At 36.8% G+C, this 18,155-nt stretch overlaps 1 protein-coding gene across 4 annotated transcripts in view; it reads left to right on the plus strand.

Moving 5' to 3' along the window:
• The window catches only part of LOC125088414 (zinc finger protein 345), a 124,758-nt gene that overhangs the window by 61,096 nt on the left and 45,507 nt on the right, over positions 1–18,155 (plus strand). Inside the window, exon 1 of one of the 4 annotated variants that reach the window (XM_047709560.1) lies at positions 17,218–17,259. The exons of the other annotated variants lie outside the window; for them this stretch is intronic. The gene's annotated coding sequence lies outside the window, so the exon portion shown is untranslated. Of the gene's footprint in view, positions 1–17,217; positions 17,260–18,155 lie in introns of those variants that run through there. 4 annotated transcript variants of the gene reach the window in all.

The following is an 18,155-nucleotide window of genomic DNA, read 5'->3' on the forward strand; positions in this document are numbered from 1 at the left end:
TTAAGATAGTAATCTAGTTTCATTCTTTTGCATGTGGCTGTCTAGTTTTTCCAACACCATTTATTAAAGAGGCTGTCCTTTCCCTTTTGTTGATTTTTGGCTCCTTTATTGAAATTAGTTGGCCATAGTTTATTTCTGGATTTGTGTTGTGTGGGTTTATTTCTGGGTCTCCATTCTGGTCCACCGATGTATGTATCTGGTTTAATGTCAATACCATACTGTTTTGATTACTATATCAAAACAATAATATACTTTAAAATCAGGGAGCATGAGGTGTCCAGCCTTATCCCCCAAAGGATCTTAGAGGCATTTTCTCCCCAGATGCTTTGTAAATCATTGAGAGCCAGGATTATATATTTCAATTTTCTTTTATACATAACTTTTAATCTAATTTAAATTTGCTTTGCTGTGTATTGGGTATCTAAATTCAATTTTTTCACTTACTCAGGATTGTTCCATTTTTATCTAGTAATTACTTATTTCCTTTTCCACTACTTTGCATTGTCTACTTGGTGTTATATTATTTAAATAGGTTGTATTATTTCCTAAGTTTTTAAAAAAATTTATGTCTCTGTGCCTATACCTGCGCCATGTTTAGATCTTTTTACAAAGATTTTACAAATCTCTGAATACCTGATCAAATATCACTTTTTTCTGAAAATAGGTATATTCTCTGTTCCTTTCATTACAAAATAATTTTTTATTACAATGAATTTAGAAGATACAGAGAAGCAGAAATAAAAAAACAAAGGTCGTCTGTAGCCCTTTCAATTAAAGACTACTGTCAAATTGTTAGCACAAATGCTTAGAATTCTTTCTTTAGGTTGCCTGGGTGATTTAGTGAGTTAAGCCTCTGCCTTTGGCTCGGGTCATGATCTCAGGGTCCTGGGATTGAGGCTGGCACTGGGCTTTCTGCTCAGTGGGGGACCTGCTTCTCCCTCTCTCTCTGCCTGCCTCTCTGCCTATTTGTGATCTCTCTCTCTCTGTGTCAAATAAATAAATAAAAAATCTTAAAAAAAAAAAAAGAATTCTTTCTTTAATTTGATCTTACTATTGCCACTGACCTGTAACCCATCTTTATCATGCCAAAATACATTATGGACAACTGTCATGCTTTTACACACTTATTTTTACTATGAGCTGTAATGGTCTCATAGTGTTAGCATCTTATCAAGCCCATTTTATTGAATATGGCTTGCTTACGAACTATTGCCTTTATAAACAAGTATCTCCTTAGCCTAAATGCTAGTGTTTTCCTTTAAAAAAAAAAAAAGATTTTATTTATTTATTTGACAGAGATAGAGATCACAAGTAGGCAAAGAGGCAGGCAGAGAGAGAGGGGGAAGCAGGCTTCCCGCTGAGCAGAGAGCCCGATGCGGGACTCGATCCCAGGACCCTGAGATCATGACCCGAGGTGAAGGCAGAGGCAACCCACTGAGCCACCCAGTTTCCCCTAGTGTTTTCCTTTTTAAATTGTATTTTTAGTTAAATCATAATTATATACTTTTCTTATAAAAATAATTTATATGTTGTGGAGGGGCTCACATCCATGTGACCATAGTCCCCGCTCCCAGGTATCTACCCAGAGTACCCAAAGGTAGCCACTTTTCTAAGTTAATTATTTATTCCTTTTACCTTTATCCTATGCATTTAAATATATGCACACATGTATGTGGTACTGTTTTGTCACATAAAAGTATAGCTATAAAAAAAGAATTATAAGTATAGGCTGCAAAATGTGAAAAGTAACTGCATTATAGGGTTTGAGTTGGTTCATGTAAAATCCTTAGAATAGGAATAAAATCCTTAGAATAGGAATAAAATCCTTAGAATAGGATTCTTAGAACATTCACTCAGAATGTTCACTTCATGTCAGTCACTTGGTAGTTATTGTTACCATTCAGAAACTTCCTTTTTCATTCTGTGTGGAGAATTGTACACATAAGTAAGAACTACCTCATTTTAATTGCTTCATGTAAGGGCTCCTGGGTGACTCAGTTGGTTGGGCGACTGCCTTCGGCTCAGGTCATGATCCTGGAGTCCCGGGATCAAGTCACACGTCAGGCTCCCTGCTCAGTGGGGAGTCTGCTTCTCCCTCTGACCCTCCCCACCTTGTGGTCTCTCTCTCAAATAAATAAATAAAATCTTTAAAAAAATTGTTTCATGTAAGGCCATATTTTGTAGTACTCTGGTATGTTTAATCATTTTTTCATTTTTAAATATTTAGTTTCCTATGGTTATCACTGTAGCAATCACTGTTCCGATGAATGTTTATGTATAGGCCTTCTCTAAGGTATATACTAAAAGTGAAATTATGGGAACAATAGAGTACACATATTTTAAAATTCAGTAAATATTTCAGAAAATATTTACAAGTTAAACTTCACAATAACTTGGTCACTTCATAGTACGCCTAGCTTTCTGACAGAACCTGTTTCTCCACTTCCTGTTAATTTATGGCTACATGAATGAGGTGCAGAAAATCACTTGCAACAAATAGGGACAGAGGGCTAATTTTTTCTTTTTCTTTAAGATTTTATTTATTTATTTGACAAAGAGAGACATCACAAGTAGGCAGAGAGGCAGGCAGAGAGAGGGGGGAAGCAGGCTCCCTGCCAAGCAGAGAGCCCGATGTGGGGCTCGATCCCAGGACCCTGGGATCATGACCTGAGCCGAAGGCAGAGGCTTAACCTACTGAGCCACCCAGGTGCCCCTAATTTTTCTTTTAGTTTATGCCAGTTATTCTTAACCTTGGTTAAGGTCCTGCCCACAGCAATTCCGATTTAATTTGTCTGGGATATGGCTTAAGCATCATCATTTTCAGAAGAGCACCATATGATTCTAGTATGCTATCACAGTTGATAATTAATGACTTAAAAGCTCATACAAAGTGACAAGAAAAACATTGAGATTTAATTGTTCTGGAGTAAGGTTCAAGCTCTAGAATTTTTTGAAAGCTATCCGATTGATGCTCATTGCAGTCAGGGTTAAGAACCACTGACTCAGGCAAATCATGATTCGTTTTCTAGAGCTGAGTTCTGTAACTTTAAAAAAAAAACCAACCCCCAAACTGAAACCATTCCATAGCAAGTAAGTAGGGGAGGGATGAGTTTGAAGGAGGCAGTCATCAATATCTGCTGTACCTGTGTTCTTGCCAACAGTTAATATTATGAAACTATCATTGTTTGGTCATTTTAGTGGTGTTTGGGGAGAAAACCTAAAACATATGGTATATGACTTGTTTAATCAGCAGTCTTTGTGCTTTTTTTTTTTTTTTGGTAAGATTTTATTTATTTATTTGACAAAAAGAGACACAGTGAGAGAGGGAACAGAACCAGGGGGAGTAGGAGAGGGAGAAGCAGGCTTCTCACCGAGAAGGTAGCCCAATGTCAGACTCTATCCCAGGATCCTAGGATCATGACCTGAGCCAAAGGCAGATGGTTAATGACTGAGCCACCCAGGTGCCCCATTCATGCTTGCCTGCCTGCCTGCCTTCCTTCTCTCTCTCTTTCTTTCTTAATTTTAAATTTTATTTTTTTTTCAGTGTTTCAAAATTCATTGTTTATGCACCACACCTAGTGCTCCATGCAATACATGCCCTCCATAATACCCCACCAGGCTGACCCAACCCCCCACCCCTGACCCTCCAAAACCTCAGTTTGTTTCTCAGAGTCCACAGTCTCTCATGCTTTGTCTCCCCCTCCGAAATCCCCCAACTCACTTCTCCTCTTCATGCTTTTCAAAAGCAAGTTCTGAGTTTTGTGAATCTTAGAATTTTTGTATTCTGTTTTGTCTTAATTAATCCTCTCCTGCTATTTTGTTACAATATTGAATTCAGATCAATTTTATTTTTTAAAGTTTAATGTTATTAATTTTTTTGGTAATTTTCCTGTTTCTAGGTTTTTTATATATATTGCTCTCTTTTTCACTTCATTTCTAGGTGTTTTATATTTCTATTTAGTTTTCTATTTAACATGAGAATTATTTAATAATATGTTGTTTTGGATGACATTTAAGTTTTGCTTAAATTCAAACTTGCAGGGGCGCCTGGGTGGCTCAGTGGGTTAAGTCTCTGCCTTTGGCTCAGGTCGTGATCCCAGGGTTCTGGGATCGAGCCCCACATCGGGCTCTGCTTGGCAGGGAGCCTGCTTCCCCCTCTCTCTCTGCCTGCTTCTCTGCCTACTTGTGATCTGTCAAATAAATAAATAAAATATTAGAAAAAAATAAGTTCAAGCTTGTAGAAAAGTTATAAGAACAGTATAAAGTATTCTTGTGTACTCTTTTTTTTAAGATTTTTTTTAATTTAATTTTTTTTCAGCATAACAGTATTCCTTGTTTTTGCACCACACCCAGTGCTCCATGCAATCCGTGCCCTCTCCAATACCCACCACCTGGTTCCCCCAACCTCCCACCCCCCGCCCCTTCAAAACCCTCAGATTGTTTTTCAGAGTCCATAGTCTCTCATGGTTCACCTCCCCTTCCAATTTCCCTCAGCTCCCTTCTCCTCTCTAACTCTCCTTGTCCTCCATGCTATTTGTTAGGCTCCACAAATAAGTGAAGCCATATGATAATTGACTCTCTCTGCTTGACTTATTTCACTCAGCATCATTTCTGCCAGTCCCGTCCATGTTGCTACAAAAGTTGGGTATTCATCCTTTCTGATGGAGCCATAATACTCCATAGTGTATATGGACCACATCTTCCTTATCCATTCGTCCGTTGAAGGGCATCTTGGTTCTTTCCACAGTTTGGCGACCGTGGTCATTGCTGCTATAAACATTGGGGTACAGATGGCCCTTCTTTTCACTACATCTGTATCTTTGGGATAAATACCCAGTAGTGCAATTGCAGGGTCATAGGGAAGCTCTATTTTTAATTTCTTGAGGAATCTCCACACTGTTCTCCAAAGTGGCTGCACCAACTTGCATTCCCACCAACAGTGTAAGAGGGTTCCCCTTTCTCCACATCCTCTCCAACACATGTTGTTTCCTGTCTTGCTAATTTTGGTGTAAGGTGGTATCTCAATGTGGTTTTAATTTGAATCTCCCTGATGGCTAGTGATGATGAAAATTTTTTCATGCGTCTGATAGCCATTTGTATGTCTTCATTGGAGAAGTGCCTGTTCATATCTTCTGCCCATTTTTTGATATGATTGTCTGTTTTGTATATGTTGAGTTTGAGGAGTTCTTTATAGATCCTGGATATCAACATTTTTCTGTACTGTCATTTGCAAATATCTTCTCCCATTCCGTGGGTTGCCTCTTTGTTTTGTTGAGTGTTTTCTTTGCTGTGCAGAAGCTTTTGATTTTGATGAAGTCCCAAAAGTTCAGCTTCGCTTTTGTTTCCATTGCCTTTGGAGACATATCTTGAAAGAAGTTGCTGTGGCTGATATCGAAGAGATTACTGCCTATGTTCTCCTCTAGGATTCTGATGGATTCCAGTCTCACGTTGAGGTCTTTTATCCATTTTGAGTTTATCTTTGTGTACGGTGTAAGAGAATGGTCGAGTTTCATTCTTCTACATATAGCTGCCCAGTTTTCCCAGCGCCATTTATTGAAGAGACTATCTTTTTTCCACTGGATATTTTTTCCTGTTTTGTCGAAGATTATTTGACCATAAAGTTGAGGGTCCATATCTGGGCTCTCTACTCTGTTCCACTGGTCTATGTGTCTGTTTTTATGCCAGTACCATGCTGTCTTGGTGATCACAGCTTTGTTGTAAAGCTTGAAATCAGGTAACGTGATGCCCCCAGTTTTATTTTTGTTTTTCAACATTTCCTCTTGTGTACTCTTTACTCATATTCACCAGCAGTTTACTTTTAGCCCATTTGCATGATCATTCCTCTATGTGCTTGTAGTTGTTCTCTCTATGTATGCATGTACCCAAACACACATACACCATGCACACATTTTACCTGAACTATTTAAAAATAAGTGGTGGACATTTGCTTCTTCACCTTTAAACATGTTAGTGTGTTATTTCCTCAGAGCAAGAGTATTTGCTCACATGAGCACAGTACACTTACTAAAATAAGAAATTTAAACAATTACTCAGAACTCTTTTTAAATAGTCTATATTCAAGATTTTACTGGTCCTAATGTTCTTTTTAACACCTCACTGTGCCCTCATCCTCTCTTCTCCAGGCACTGTCCGGGATACAGTCTAGGATCACACGCTGAATTTAGTATCATCTCTCTTTTAGTCTTCTTTAATCTAGAAGAGTTGCAGTGCCAGGATTGTCTGATCATAAGTTTCCATATGTGTGTGAGTGTATTCCTGGCCCAGTCTCCTGTGCCATACTTCTCTAATTCTTTCTCTGAACCATTGCCACACTCAGTGAGTATTGGTTTGTAGTAAGTCTTGACATCTGATAGAGCAAGTCCTAACAGCTTAATTTTTAAAGAGGGTCCCGTAGGCTTCTATATATGTTAGAAAATGATCTTGTCAAGATCCTTGAAAAACTTGTGATTTTGGTTACAACTGCAGTAAATATATAGATTACTCAGGAGAATTAATGGCTTTACAAAATTGATGCTTCCTTTTAATAAGAAATGACATTTCCATATATTTAGGTGTTGTTTAATATCTCAGTCCACTTTTATAATTCTGTTCACATCAAATACATTTCTAAGTATTTTGCATTGATACTATTTGTGAATAAAATGTGTTTTCTTTTTCTTTTTTATATTATATTTTATTTTTTTAAAGTTACCTCTGTACCCAACATGGGGCTCAAACCCACGATCCCAACGTCAGGAGTTTTCCACCCTACTGACAGAGCCAGCCAGATACCCCCAAATAAAAAATATTTTTCTAACTTTGTTGCTTGTATGTACAGATGCAGTTAGCCTTTGTTTCCTGGTTTATGTCTGAAAGTTCTGTAAAATCTTTTATCAAATACAACAACCAATCTGTTAGAGAATCTTTTACATTTTCTTCCTTGTCGGCAATCATAAGATCTGCAAACATCAGTTTTATTTCTTACTTTCCAGTGGTTTATATATTTTATATGCCACAACTTTTTTTTTTTTATTTGACATAGAGAGATCACAAGTAGGCAGATAGGCTGGCAGAGAAAGAGGGAGAGACAGGCTCTCCACTGAGCAGAGAGCCTGATGCGGGGCTTGATCCCAGGATCCTGGGATCATGATCTGAGCTGCAGGCAGAGGTCTTAACCCACTGAGCCACCCAGGCACCCCTATATGCCACAGCTTTTAAGGATATGCACTTACTATTTAATCATTTCGTCTGTTCTTTCCTGTGTTTATAGGTACTACTCATCAGTATAAGGACATTTCCTTCTACTTACAGTTTTTAAAGTTTTTTCTTTTTAATAATTGGATGTTGACTTTCATCAAATTATTCTCTGTTTATTGGAGATAATTGTGCTTTTTCTCTTTAATTTGTTAATAAAGTTAATTATGTTAATATATTTTCTAATGTTAGAGGAATCTTACCTTTCTTGAATAAAATAAACGAGTATAGTGTTTTCTTTTTTATTACTTACTGTATTTAGTTTACTAGAATTTTATTTTCAAGTTTTGTATCTATGTTTAGAAGTTAGATCAGCCTGAAATTATTCTCTCTTTTATAGTCATTTTCTTATTTGGCATCATGGCTATGTCAGTTTTATCAGATAAACTGGGGAATGTACTCTCTCTTTTTTTTTTAATTTGAAGTTAAAACTTTTGTACATTCAGTCATGTATAAAATATATTCTAGATTTGAATTTCGTGAAGTGTATCCCCCCCAGGTCTGCAAGAGATGAGAAAATAAATTTTACATATAGAGCACTGTCTTTATTGCCCATTTGTGTACCTTCAACAACACTGTGCTATGTCCAAGAGACCATGAAATATGCCTAGGAGGGTGTCCTTTTTATATAACACAAATACTTCTTGCAAAAAGACAAAGAAGGGATGCCTGGGTGGCTCAATTGGTTGGACGACTGCCTTCAGCTCAGGTCATGATCCTGGAGTCCCGGGATCAAGTCCCGCATCGGTCTCCCTGCTCGGTGGGGAGTCTGCTTCTCCCTCTGACCCTCCCACTTCTCATGCTCTCTCTCTCAAATAAATAAATATAATCTTTTAAAAAAAAGACAAAGGAAAGTATAGTTAAGCTCTAACAATTTTCTAAATACTCATCTTGCCTTTTTTAAAAAATAAAGGATAATTCCTTAATGTATATTATACATTAAGACTGGGTGAAGTTGGCTGTGCTTTTCTCTGAAAAGGAAAGATCAAAAATAAATCAAAGCAAAAAAAAAAAGATCAAATACATCATGATATGATGCTACTTTAAAATTAGATCAATCTCTGTTCACTGATTTTTGTATTATCAAATGGAACCTTTGGGAAGGATAAGACATTTGAGAGCCTTACTAACTGAACCAGTGAATACCAACTGGTTTTTCTAAGAGTTCTACAGTTCTAGGAGTACCTGGCTGCTCAGTTGGAAGAGCCTGAGACTCTTGATCTTCGGGTTCTGAGTTTGAGCCCCATGTTGGGTGTAGAGATTACTTAAATAAATACAGTTTTAAAAGAAAGTTAACTAGATCTAGGTCTCTGGAACAGAAGCCAACAGTGATGACCCATTACAACTTCAGGCAATGTATTTTAACTCTAGGGATACAGCACTATTTATAGAGAATAACCTCTTTTGGCTCTTTTGCAGTCAGAAAAAGGAGTTTAGAGACATCCAAGAAAGATGACTTCCCTAAGGAGGAATTTGTCTATTTCTCAAATCATATGTAGATTTTGAACATAAAAGAAGAATGTAGCATACCCTTCCCCAGTATTGATATGCTTGCCATATATTGCCATTTATACATATGTATATGTTAAATCATTTTATAAAGTTGTGACATCTTAAAACCCAACAAGATTTTAAAAATTATATATATATATATACACACATATACATATGTATATATATATATATATTTATTTATTTGACAGACAGAGTCACAAGTAGGCAGAGAGACAGGCAGAGAGACAGAGGGGAAGCAGGTTCCCTGCTGAGCAGAGATCCAGATGCAGGGCTCCATCCCAGTATGCTGGGATCATGACCTGAGCCTGGGATCATGACCTGAGCCAAAGGCAGAGGCTTATCTCACTGAGCCACCCAGGCGCCCCATAAACCCAAAAGATTTTTTTAAACCAATCTTTCTTTTTTAAAAAAGATTTTATTTACTTATTTGACGGAGAGAGAGAGACAGCGAGAGAGGGAACACAGGCTGGGGGAGTGGGAGAGGAAGAAGCAGGCTCTTTGCAGAGCAGGGAGCCCAAAGTGGGACTTGATCCCAGGACCCTGGGATCATGATCTCAGCCAGAGGCAGATGCTTAATGACTGAGCCACCCACGTGCCCCAAAACAACAAGATTTAAAATGAAATTCTGATATAATTATAATAGAGAATGAGGAACAAAAAAGTAATAGGTTATCTGATAATTCACTGGATGAAATGTCTAACAGAATACTTTTTATTATGATTTTGTGGACTTACACAAAATAACTATATAGCATAATAAGATAGGGATAATTGATAAATGAAAATGCCATTTCTTTTCTTTCTTTTTTTTTTTTTTAAAGATTTTGTTTATTTATTCAGCAGACAGATATCACAAGTAGGCAGAGAGGCAGGCAGAGAGAGGGGAGGAAGCAGGCCCCCTGCTCTGCAGAGAGCCTGATGCGGGGCTCAATCCCAGGACCCTGAGATCATGACCTGAGCCGAAGGCAGAGGCATAACCCACTGAGCCACCCAGGTGCCCCGAAAATGCCATTTCTTGAGCTTTATTATGTGCAAGACACTATATATAATACCTTGTAAACTGTAGATTTTTTGCCAATATTCTATAGAGGAGAAAAGTGAGTTTTAGTAGGGCAAATAATTTTCCCAAGGACATAAGTGTTGGGACCTAGATTTTAGGACCCGGATTGAAAGCTGGCTTGTCAGACTTCAGAGCTAATGATTCTTAAGCAAGATAGTTTGGATCTAAATCTCCAGGAAAGATATAAAAATATTAAATTAGCTAACACATCATGGACAAAATGGAAGTTTATTCTCACTTAGGGAAAGGCAGTTTTCTTGAATTTTCTCAAACTCTTCTTTTCAGTTGTACTAAGAAAAGCCAAAAAAGATTAGTCTCACTAAACAGTGCTGTACATGTACAACAATTCTTAATTAAACAGCATGCACACACATATATGTATGTGTATATATACATTGATGAAGGGGAGGGAGGTTAGTCAGGGTTCTCCAGGGAATCAAAACCAATAGGAAAAATATATAAATATATAATAAGGAATTGTGTCATGCAATAATGGAAGCTGACAAGCCCCAAGATCTACAGTCCACAAACCAGAGAACCAGAAGAGCTGATGGTAGTGTTCCAGTCCAAAGGCCAGTAAGCTTGAGATCTGGGAAGTGCTACTGTTTCAGTTGGAGTCTAAATGCAGGAAGAAAATGGATGTCCAGCTAGAAAGCAGTCATGCAGGAAAAATTCCCTTTATTCACTGGGGTTTCAGACTTTTGTTCTGTTCAGGCCTTCAGTTGATTGTATGAGGCCCACCTACATTATGAAGGGCAATCTGCTTTACTCAGTCATTTATTCACAAGTCAGTTTACTTATTTAAATGCTGAACTCATTAAAATACACCCTCACAGGGGCTCCTGGGTGGCTCAGCCGGTTAAGCATCTGCCTCCGGCTCAGGTCATGATCCCAGGGTCCTGGGATTGAGCCCTGTATTGGGCTCCCTGCTTGGCGGGAGTCTGCTTCTCCCTTTCCTCCCCACTCATGCTCTCTCTCACTATCTCTCTCTCTCAAATAAATAAATAAAATCTTAAAAAAAAACACCCTCACAGAAACAACTCAGTAATATTTGACAAAAAATATTTTTTAAAAATAATAACCCATATAACTGTCATGCAGTTTAAAAAATACTTTGCTGTTACCTCACATCCCTCTGCCTGCCCAAACAAAATTAATCTTTTTTTATTTCCTACTGAAGTGTAACCATTAAAAAGACTTCTGTAAAAATAACTCCTCTGCTATTATAGACATCCATTTTACCAACTTTTTGTAACAACCTAAGGAATGTTTTATAATTTTGCCTGCTTCTAAACTTTTTATAAATTAAATCATACTGTGTGTTTTGTTAATTTTGTATTTAATATTTTTAAAATTAATTAATGTGGAATAGTTTAGATGTATCTTGTTTATTTTCACCGCTGTGTGCTAGTTCGTGTCAATAGCTGTACGACTATGTCATACTTTACTTTATCTAGTATATATTTTTTGTGGATATTGTGGTTTTTCATCTATTTGGTCTTAATAAAAACTGTTGCTGTAAACATTCTAGGAAATGTTTTTCCTAGGAGTGTAATTGCTGAATCATAGGACTTTGTATATTAACCTAAATAATAACAAACTGTTTCAGAGTGGTTCTATGAGATTCTGTTTCTAACAGCATATGTTCACCTACTGCTTCATATCTTTGCCAAGATTTGGAATCCTTACACTTTTTATCTGATGTATTTATAGTGATCTGTCATTATGGTTTTAACTTATAATATCTTAATTACTAAAGAAACAACAGCTTCTCATTCCAGTTTTCTTTTGCCTTTTTTTCCCCAAAGGTTTTTCTTATTTAGGTGAATTCACATAATAGTTAACCATTTTAAAGTGAATAATTCAGTTGTAGTTAGTGTAAATTCCATGGTATTTAATCTACCTTCACAATGTTGTGCATATATCAGCTCTCTCTAGTTTCAAAGTTTTCTTCATCCCTTGAAACACCCTTAGCTGTTTGAAGCACAAAACCTTTGACTTTGATGAATTAAAATGTATTTTTTATTACTTATACTTTTCAAAGTACAAGTAATACTTGTCAAGTACTTGGAATAGTATGATTACTAAGAATATATAGCCAATTCCAAGGTCATAAAGATTTATAAATCCCTATGTTTTCTTGAAAGAGTTTTTAATATGGACAGCAGCGTGTCTCAGTTGGTTAAGTGTTTGCCTTAGGTCCTGGGTTCAAGCCCTGCGTTGGGCTTTCTGCTCACTGGGAGCCTGCTTCTCCCTCTGCCCCTCCACCCTGCTTGTGCCCCTGCCCTTGTACTCTCTATCTCTCTCTCTCTAAAATACATAAATAAAATCTTTAGGGCGCCTGGGTGGCTCAGTGGGTTAAGCCGCTGCCTTCGGCTCAGGTCATGATCTCAGGGTCCTGGGATCGAGTCCCGCATCGGGCTCTCTGCTCAGCGGGGAGCCTGCTTCCCTCTCTCTCTCTCTCTGCCTGCCTCTCTGTCTACTTGTGATCTCTCTCTCTGTCAAATAAATAAATAAAATCTTTAAAAAAAATCTTTAAAAAATAGTTTTATGGGTTAGTGCTTATATTTAGGTTATTGATCCATTTTGAGTTAATTTTTTAAATTGTTAAGCCAATTTTTATGAAAGAGGACTTTAAATTTTTTAAAATTTTAGTTCAATGAACATACAGTGCAATATTAGTTTCAGGTGTACAATAAATTTATTCAACAATTCTATACTTTACTCAGTGCTCATCACAATATATGTACTGTTAATCCCTTTCATCCAGGGATTAATCTACTGTTAATCTATCTCATCTACTATTAATCTATTTCATCTATCCTCCTACTGACCTCTCCCCTGATGACCACCAGTTTGTTCTGTATATTTGAGTCTTTTTTTTGTCTCTTTTTTCTTTCTTTGTTTCTTAAATTCCACATATGAGTGAAATCATACAGTATTTGTTTTTTACTGATTTATTTCACTTAGCATTGTACTCTCTAGATCAGTCCATGTTGTTGCAAATGGAAAGATTTTATTTTTTTTTATGGCTGGGTAATATTTCATTATATGTATATATACCACATCTTTATCCATTCATCCATTGATGGACATTTGGGTTGCTTCTATAATTTGGCTGTTGTAAATAATGCTGTAATAAACATAGGGGTGCATAGATCTTTTTTTTTCCTTTTCTTTTTTCTTTTAAAAATTTAATTAATTTAATTTTTAAATTAATTAACACATGATGTATTATTGGTTTTGGAGGTAGAGGTCAGTGATTCATCAGTCTTACATAATACCCAGTGCTCAGTACATCACATGCCCTCCTTAATGTCCATCACCCAGTTACCCTACACCCCGATCCTCCCCCCACCCACCGGCAATCCTCAGTTTGTTCCTATGATTACCAGTCTCTAATGGTTTGTCTCCCTCTCTGATTTTGTCTTGTTTTATTTTTTCCTCTCTCCTCTATGATCCTCTGTTTTGTTTCTTAAATTCCACATATGAGTGAGATCATATAATTGTCTTTCTCTGACTGACTTATTTCGCTTAGCATAATACCCTCTATTTCCATCCATGTTGTTGCAAATGGCAAGATTTCATTTTTTGATAGCTGAGTAGTATTCCATTATGTATATATACCACATCTTTATCCATTCATCTGTAGATGGTCTATGGGCTATTGTGGACATTTCTGCTATAAACATTGGGTTACAGGTGCCCTTTTGGATTGCTACATTTGTGTCTTTGGCGGTAAATACCCACTAGTGCAATTGCTGGTTCATAGGATAGCTCTATTTTCAACTTCTTGAGGAACTTCCATACTGTTTTTCAGAGTGGCTATACCAGCTTGCATTCCCACCAACAGTGTAAGAGGGGTCCCCTTCCTCTGCATCCTTGCCAACATCTGTCCTTTCCTGATTTGTTAATTTTAGCCATTCTGACTGGTGTGAGGTGATAGATCTTTTTGAATTAGTGTTTTCATATTCTTTAGTTAAATACCCAGTAGTGGATTTACTGAATCATATGGGCATTCTACTTTTAATTTTTTTGAAGAGTCTCCATACTGTTTTCCATAGTGTTTGCACCAATTTGCATTCCCACCAACAGGGCCCCAATATTCCTTTTTCTCCACATCCTCACTAACACTTGTTGTTTCTTTGTTACTGATTTTAGCTATTCTGACAGGTGTCATTGTGTTTTTACTTGCATTTCCCTGATGCTTAGTGATGTTGAGCATCTTTTCATGTTGTCTGTTGGCCATCTGTAAGTCTTTGGAAAAATGTCTATTCATGGGTTCTGCCCATTTTTTAATTGGATTATTTGGTTTTGGGGTGTTGAGTTGTGTAAGTTCCTTATATATTTTGTATACTAGCCCTTTATTGGATATATCATTTGAAAATGTCTTCTTCCATTCAGTAGGTTGTCTTTTAGTTCTGTTGGTTGTTTCCTTTGCTGTGCAGAAACTTTTTATTTTGATGTAGTTTATTTTTGCTTTTATTTTCCTTGCATCAGGAGACAAGCATCATGAAAAATGTTACTGTGACTGATGTTGGAGAAATTACTGCTTGTGTTCTCTTCTAGGATTTTTATGGTTTCTAGTCTCACATTTAGGTACTTAATCCATTTTGAGTTTATTTTTGTGTATAGGGTGAGAAAGTGGGTCCAATTTCATGAGTTAATATTTTTAAGGATTTTATTTATTTGACACAGAGAGACACAGAAAGAGAGGGAACACAAGCAGGAGGAGTGGGAGAGGGAGAAGCAGGCTTCCTGCAGAGCAGGGAGCCTGATGCGGTGCTTGATCCCAGGACTCTGGGATCACGACCTGAGCCGAAGGCAGACACTTAAGACTGAGCCACCGAGGCACTCCTCATGAGTTAATTTTTTATATGAAGTAAGATTGGGGGTTTGACTTCATTCTTTTGAATATGTTTATCCAGTTGTCCTAGCACCATTTGTTAAAGAAATGTTTCTTTCCTCATTGTGCTCGCTCTCAATCTCTCTCTTTCTCTCTCTCTTAAATAAATAAATAAATAAAATCTTTTATAAAAATTGGTTTTTTATATAGGTGGCATGTAAGAATGGATAAATTTGTTAAGCATGTGAGTTCTAGTATATCTGAAAAGGGCTTTTTCAATCAGTACATTGGTTCTTTTACAGGACAGGAATTCTACTTGAAATTACTTTTCTTTAGAACTTTGTAATCATGACTTCCTGCATAGAATATTATTGGGAACTCCAAAGCTGTTTTCATTCCTGCACTTTTATTTATGCCCTGTTTTTAGTTTTTGGAGCCTTTTATGGTTTTTTCTTTGTTCCTAGTGTCCTGGAACCTAATGTAAAATCTATCTTAGTGTGAATCAATTTTATTCTTTATGGTAGGTATCAAATGAGTCCATTAAATGTGGAGATTCATGTCCTTCAAGTCTGGAAAATTTCTTTTTTTTTTTTTTAAAGATTTTATTTATTTATTTGAGAGAGAGAGAGAGATCACAAGTAGGCAGAGAGGCAGGCAGAGAGAGAGGGGGAACAGGCTCCCCGCTGAGCAGAGAGCCCAATGCGGGGCTTGATCCCATGGCCCTGAGATCATGACCTGAGCTGAAGGCAGAGGCTTAACCCACTGAGCCACCCAGGCGCCCCTCTTTTTTTTTTTTTTAAAGATTTTATTTTTTTATTTTTATTTTTTTTTCGCCTTTTTTTTTTTTTAAAGATTTTATTTATTTATTTGATAGAGATCACAAGTAGGCAGAGAGGCAGGCCGAGAGAGAGGAGGAAGCAGGCTCCCTGCTGAACAGAGAGCCCGGTGTGCCGATGTGCCAAAGGCAGAGGCTTTAATTCACTGAGCCACCCAGGCGCCCCAAGTCTGGAAAATTTCTTAAATGCTACTCTCTAAAACAATCTGTAATTTCTGTTTTCCTTGAAAATTTTCTAATATACAGCAAAATTGAGAGAACATTTCAGTGTACCGCATGTACCCTATTTGGTCTTCACCTAAAATTGCCAAGTGTTAACATTTCACCACATTTGCTTTATCTTTCTGAACACACACAGACACACACATTCACACATGTATTTCTCAACCTCCTCCCCTCCGAATCATTTGAAAATAAGTTGGGAACATCTGGACATTTTAACCCTTAATACTTTTAGCATGCATCTCCTAGATATAAGGACATTTTACAAACAATAACAATGACATAGCAAATCTATGAAAATTTGCATTAACTCATTAATATCACCTCAAGCATTTTGCGTTCAAGTATTTCCAGTGGTTCCCAAAAATGTTTTTTTCTTTTTAAATTTTTTTAGCTGGTGTAATGTTTTTTGTTCATTTACTTGGTCACTTGTTTGTTTGATCTAGGATCCAGTCAAGATTCATGTATTATTTTGGTTGTTGGGTCTCTTTAGTCTCTTTTAATCTAGAACTGACTTTATATATATATATATATATTTTAATATGACACTGAATGTTTTAGGCAATTCAGGACAGTTGTCTTATAGATTGTCTTAACAACCTCCATTTGTCTTTTGGATGGCTTTCTCATGTAAATTGGAGGCTTAGATTCAGCCCAAGTATTTGGTAAGCATACTATGTAGGTGATAGGATGGTATGCCTTTTATTGCATTACTTTGGGAGGTATAGGTTGTTGCACTATTGGTGATGTCCAGTTTTTTTTTTTAACTTAAGATTAAAGGTGGTGAATACTAAATTTTCCCAGTATAAAGGTATACTTTTCCCTTTATAATTAGCAAAAGGTCTGTGGAGTGATACTCTGAGACCATTGAATATCCTTTTTCGTAACAACCATTTACTTTCTGGTTTTAGAATTTATGGAGAATACTTGCCTAAATCAATAATTAGATTGGTGTTTTCAAAATGATGATTTTCAGGTTTTTTTTATTCCTACTAACACCCTGAAACTTGGCAGATACTTAACACACTTTTAAAAATGATCTTTTTCCATTAGATATTGAGCTGCCTTACATGACCTTTCAATTTTCATTTATTTTCCATTTCCATATCTTGTTGTACTTTTTTTAAAAAAGATTTTATTTACTTGTTTGACAGACAGAGATCACAAGTAGGCAGAGAGGCAGGCAGAGATAGAGAGGAAGGAAAGCAGGCTCCCTGCTGAGCAGAGGGCCTGATGCCTGATGCCTGATGCCCAGGATCCTGAGATCATGACCTGAGTGGAAGGCAGAGGCTTTAACCCACTGAGCCACCCGGGTACCCTTGTTGTACTTTTATTTTTTTATTTTATTTTTAAAAATATTTTATTTATTTGACAGAGAGAAATCACAACTAGGCAGAGAGGCAGGCAGAGAGAGAGAAGGAAGCAGGCTCCCCGCGGAGCAGAGAGCCCGATGCAGAGCTCGATCCTAGGACCCTGGGACCACGACCCGAGCTGAAGGCAGAGGCCCTAACCCACTGAGCCACCCAGGTGCCCCCCCTTGTTGTACTTTTAAAAGAGATTTTTTTCATTTATCTTTTCATCTTTGTAATTACTTGTTTTTATTCCCACTTTATATTTTCATTTCCTAAGATCCTTTTTCCATCTCATTCCTTTTATGTCGTCTGATTTTTTAGCATATAAAATAACTTCTCTCATCCCTCTTAGGATATTAATGGTGGCTTCTGAAATTTTTCTTCTTTTCTTCTGTAGTTTTTCTTTTAAGTTCTTTGGGGCTTGTTTATTTAATCCTTTTTTACATGATAGGGTTTCCTTAAATATATTATGATATTTGCCTCTCTGTAGTTTAGAATGGACACTATGAACCTGACCTTGCTTTCTGTATGCCAAATGTACCTAAGTACATAGTGCCTCCATTTCTTAAGCCTTTCTGGGGGTTCTGCAGCATAAATCATCCTCCTCTGGGTTTTCCTTTTTGAGTTTGGTTTCATCATTATTTGGTTTGTTGAGTTAGTCATCATTTATTTTTATGCTTTCCAACTTCAGAAGTTTTGTTGCTTCTATCTCTTCTTTAATTCTCCTTGCCTAAGCATTTGGTCCTTTTAAAAAATCCCATTTCATTGATTTTAGTGAAGAAATGGGCAGGAAAAACTGCATGTGATTGACTTGTCCTCTTTGAGAGAACAAGAGAATTCTCTTTCTAGAGAAATCTTGTTTTTAAATGTTTATTTTTAAGGATAATGGATTTTGAAATTAATTTATTATATTAGGCATCCATTAAATGTATTTTGATCTTTTTGCATGTGCCAGAGTTCAAGTCAATTAAAGTAACATACATTGTCTATCCTTCCTTCTTGAAGGTTGGTTCTGTTGTAGCAGACAGACATTAAGCAAACATTCAATATGAAATTTACAATTGTAGGAGA

The sequence above is a fragment of the Lutra lutra genome, chromosome 17 (assembly GCF_902655055.1).
Source record: "Lutra lutra chromosome 17, mLutLut1.2, whole genome shotgun sequence".
Classification (NCBI taxonomy): domain Eukaryota; kingdom Metazoa; phylum Chordata; class Mammalia; order Carnivora; family Mustelidae; genus Lutra; species Lutra lutra.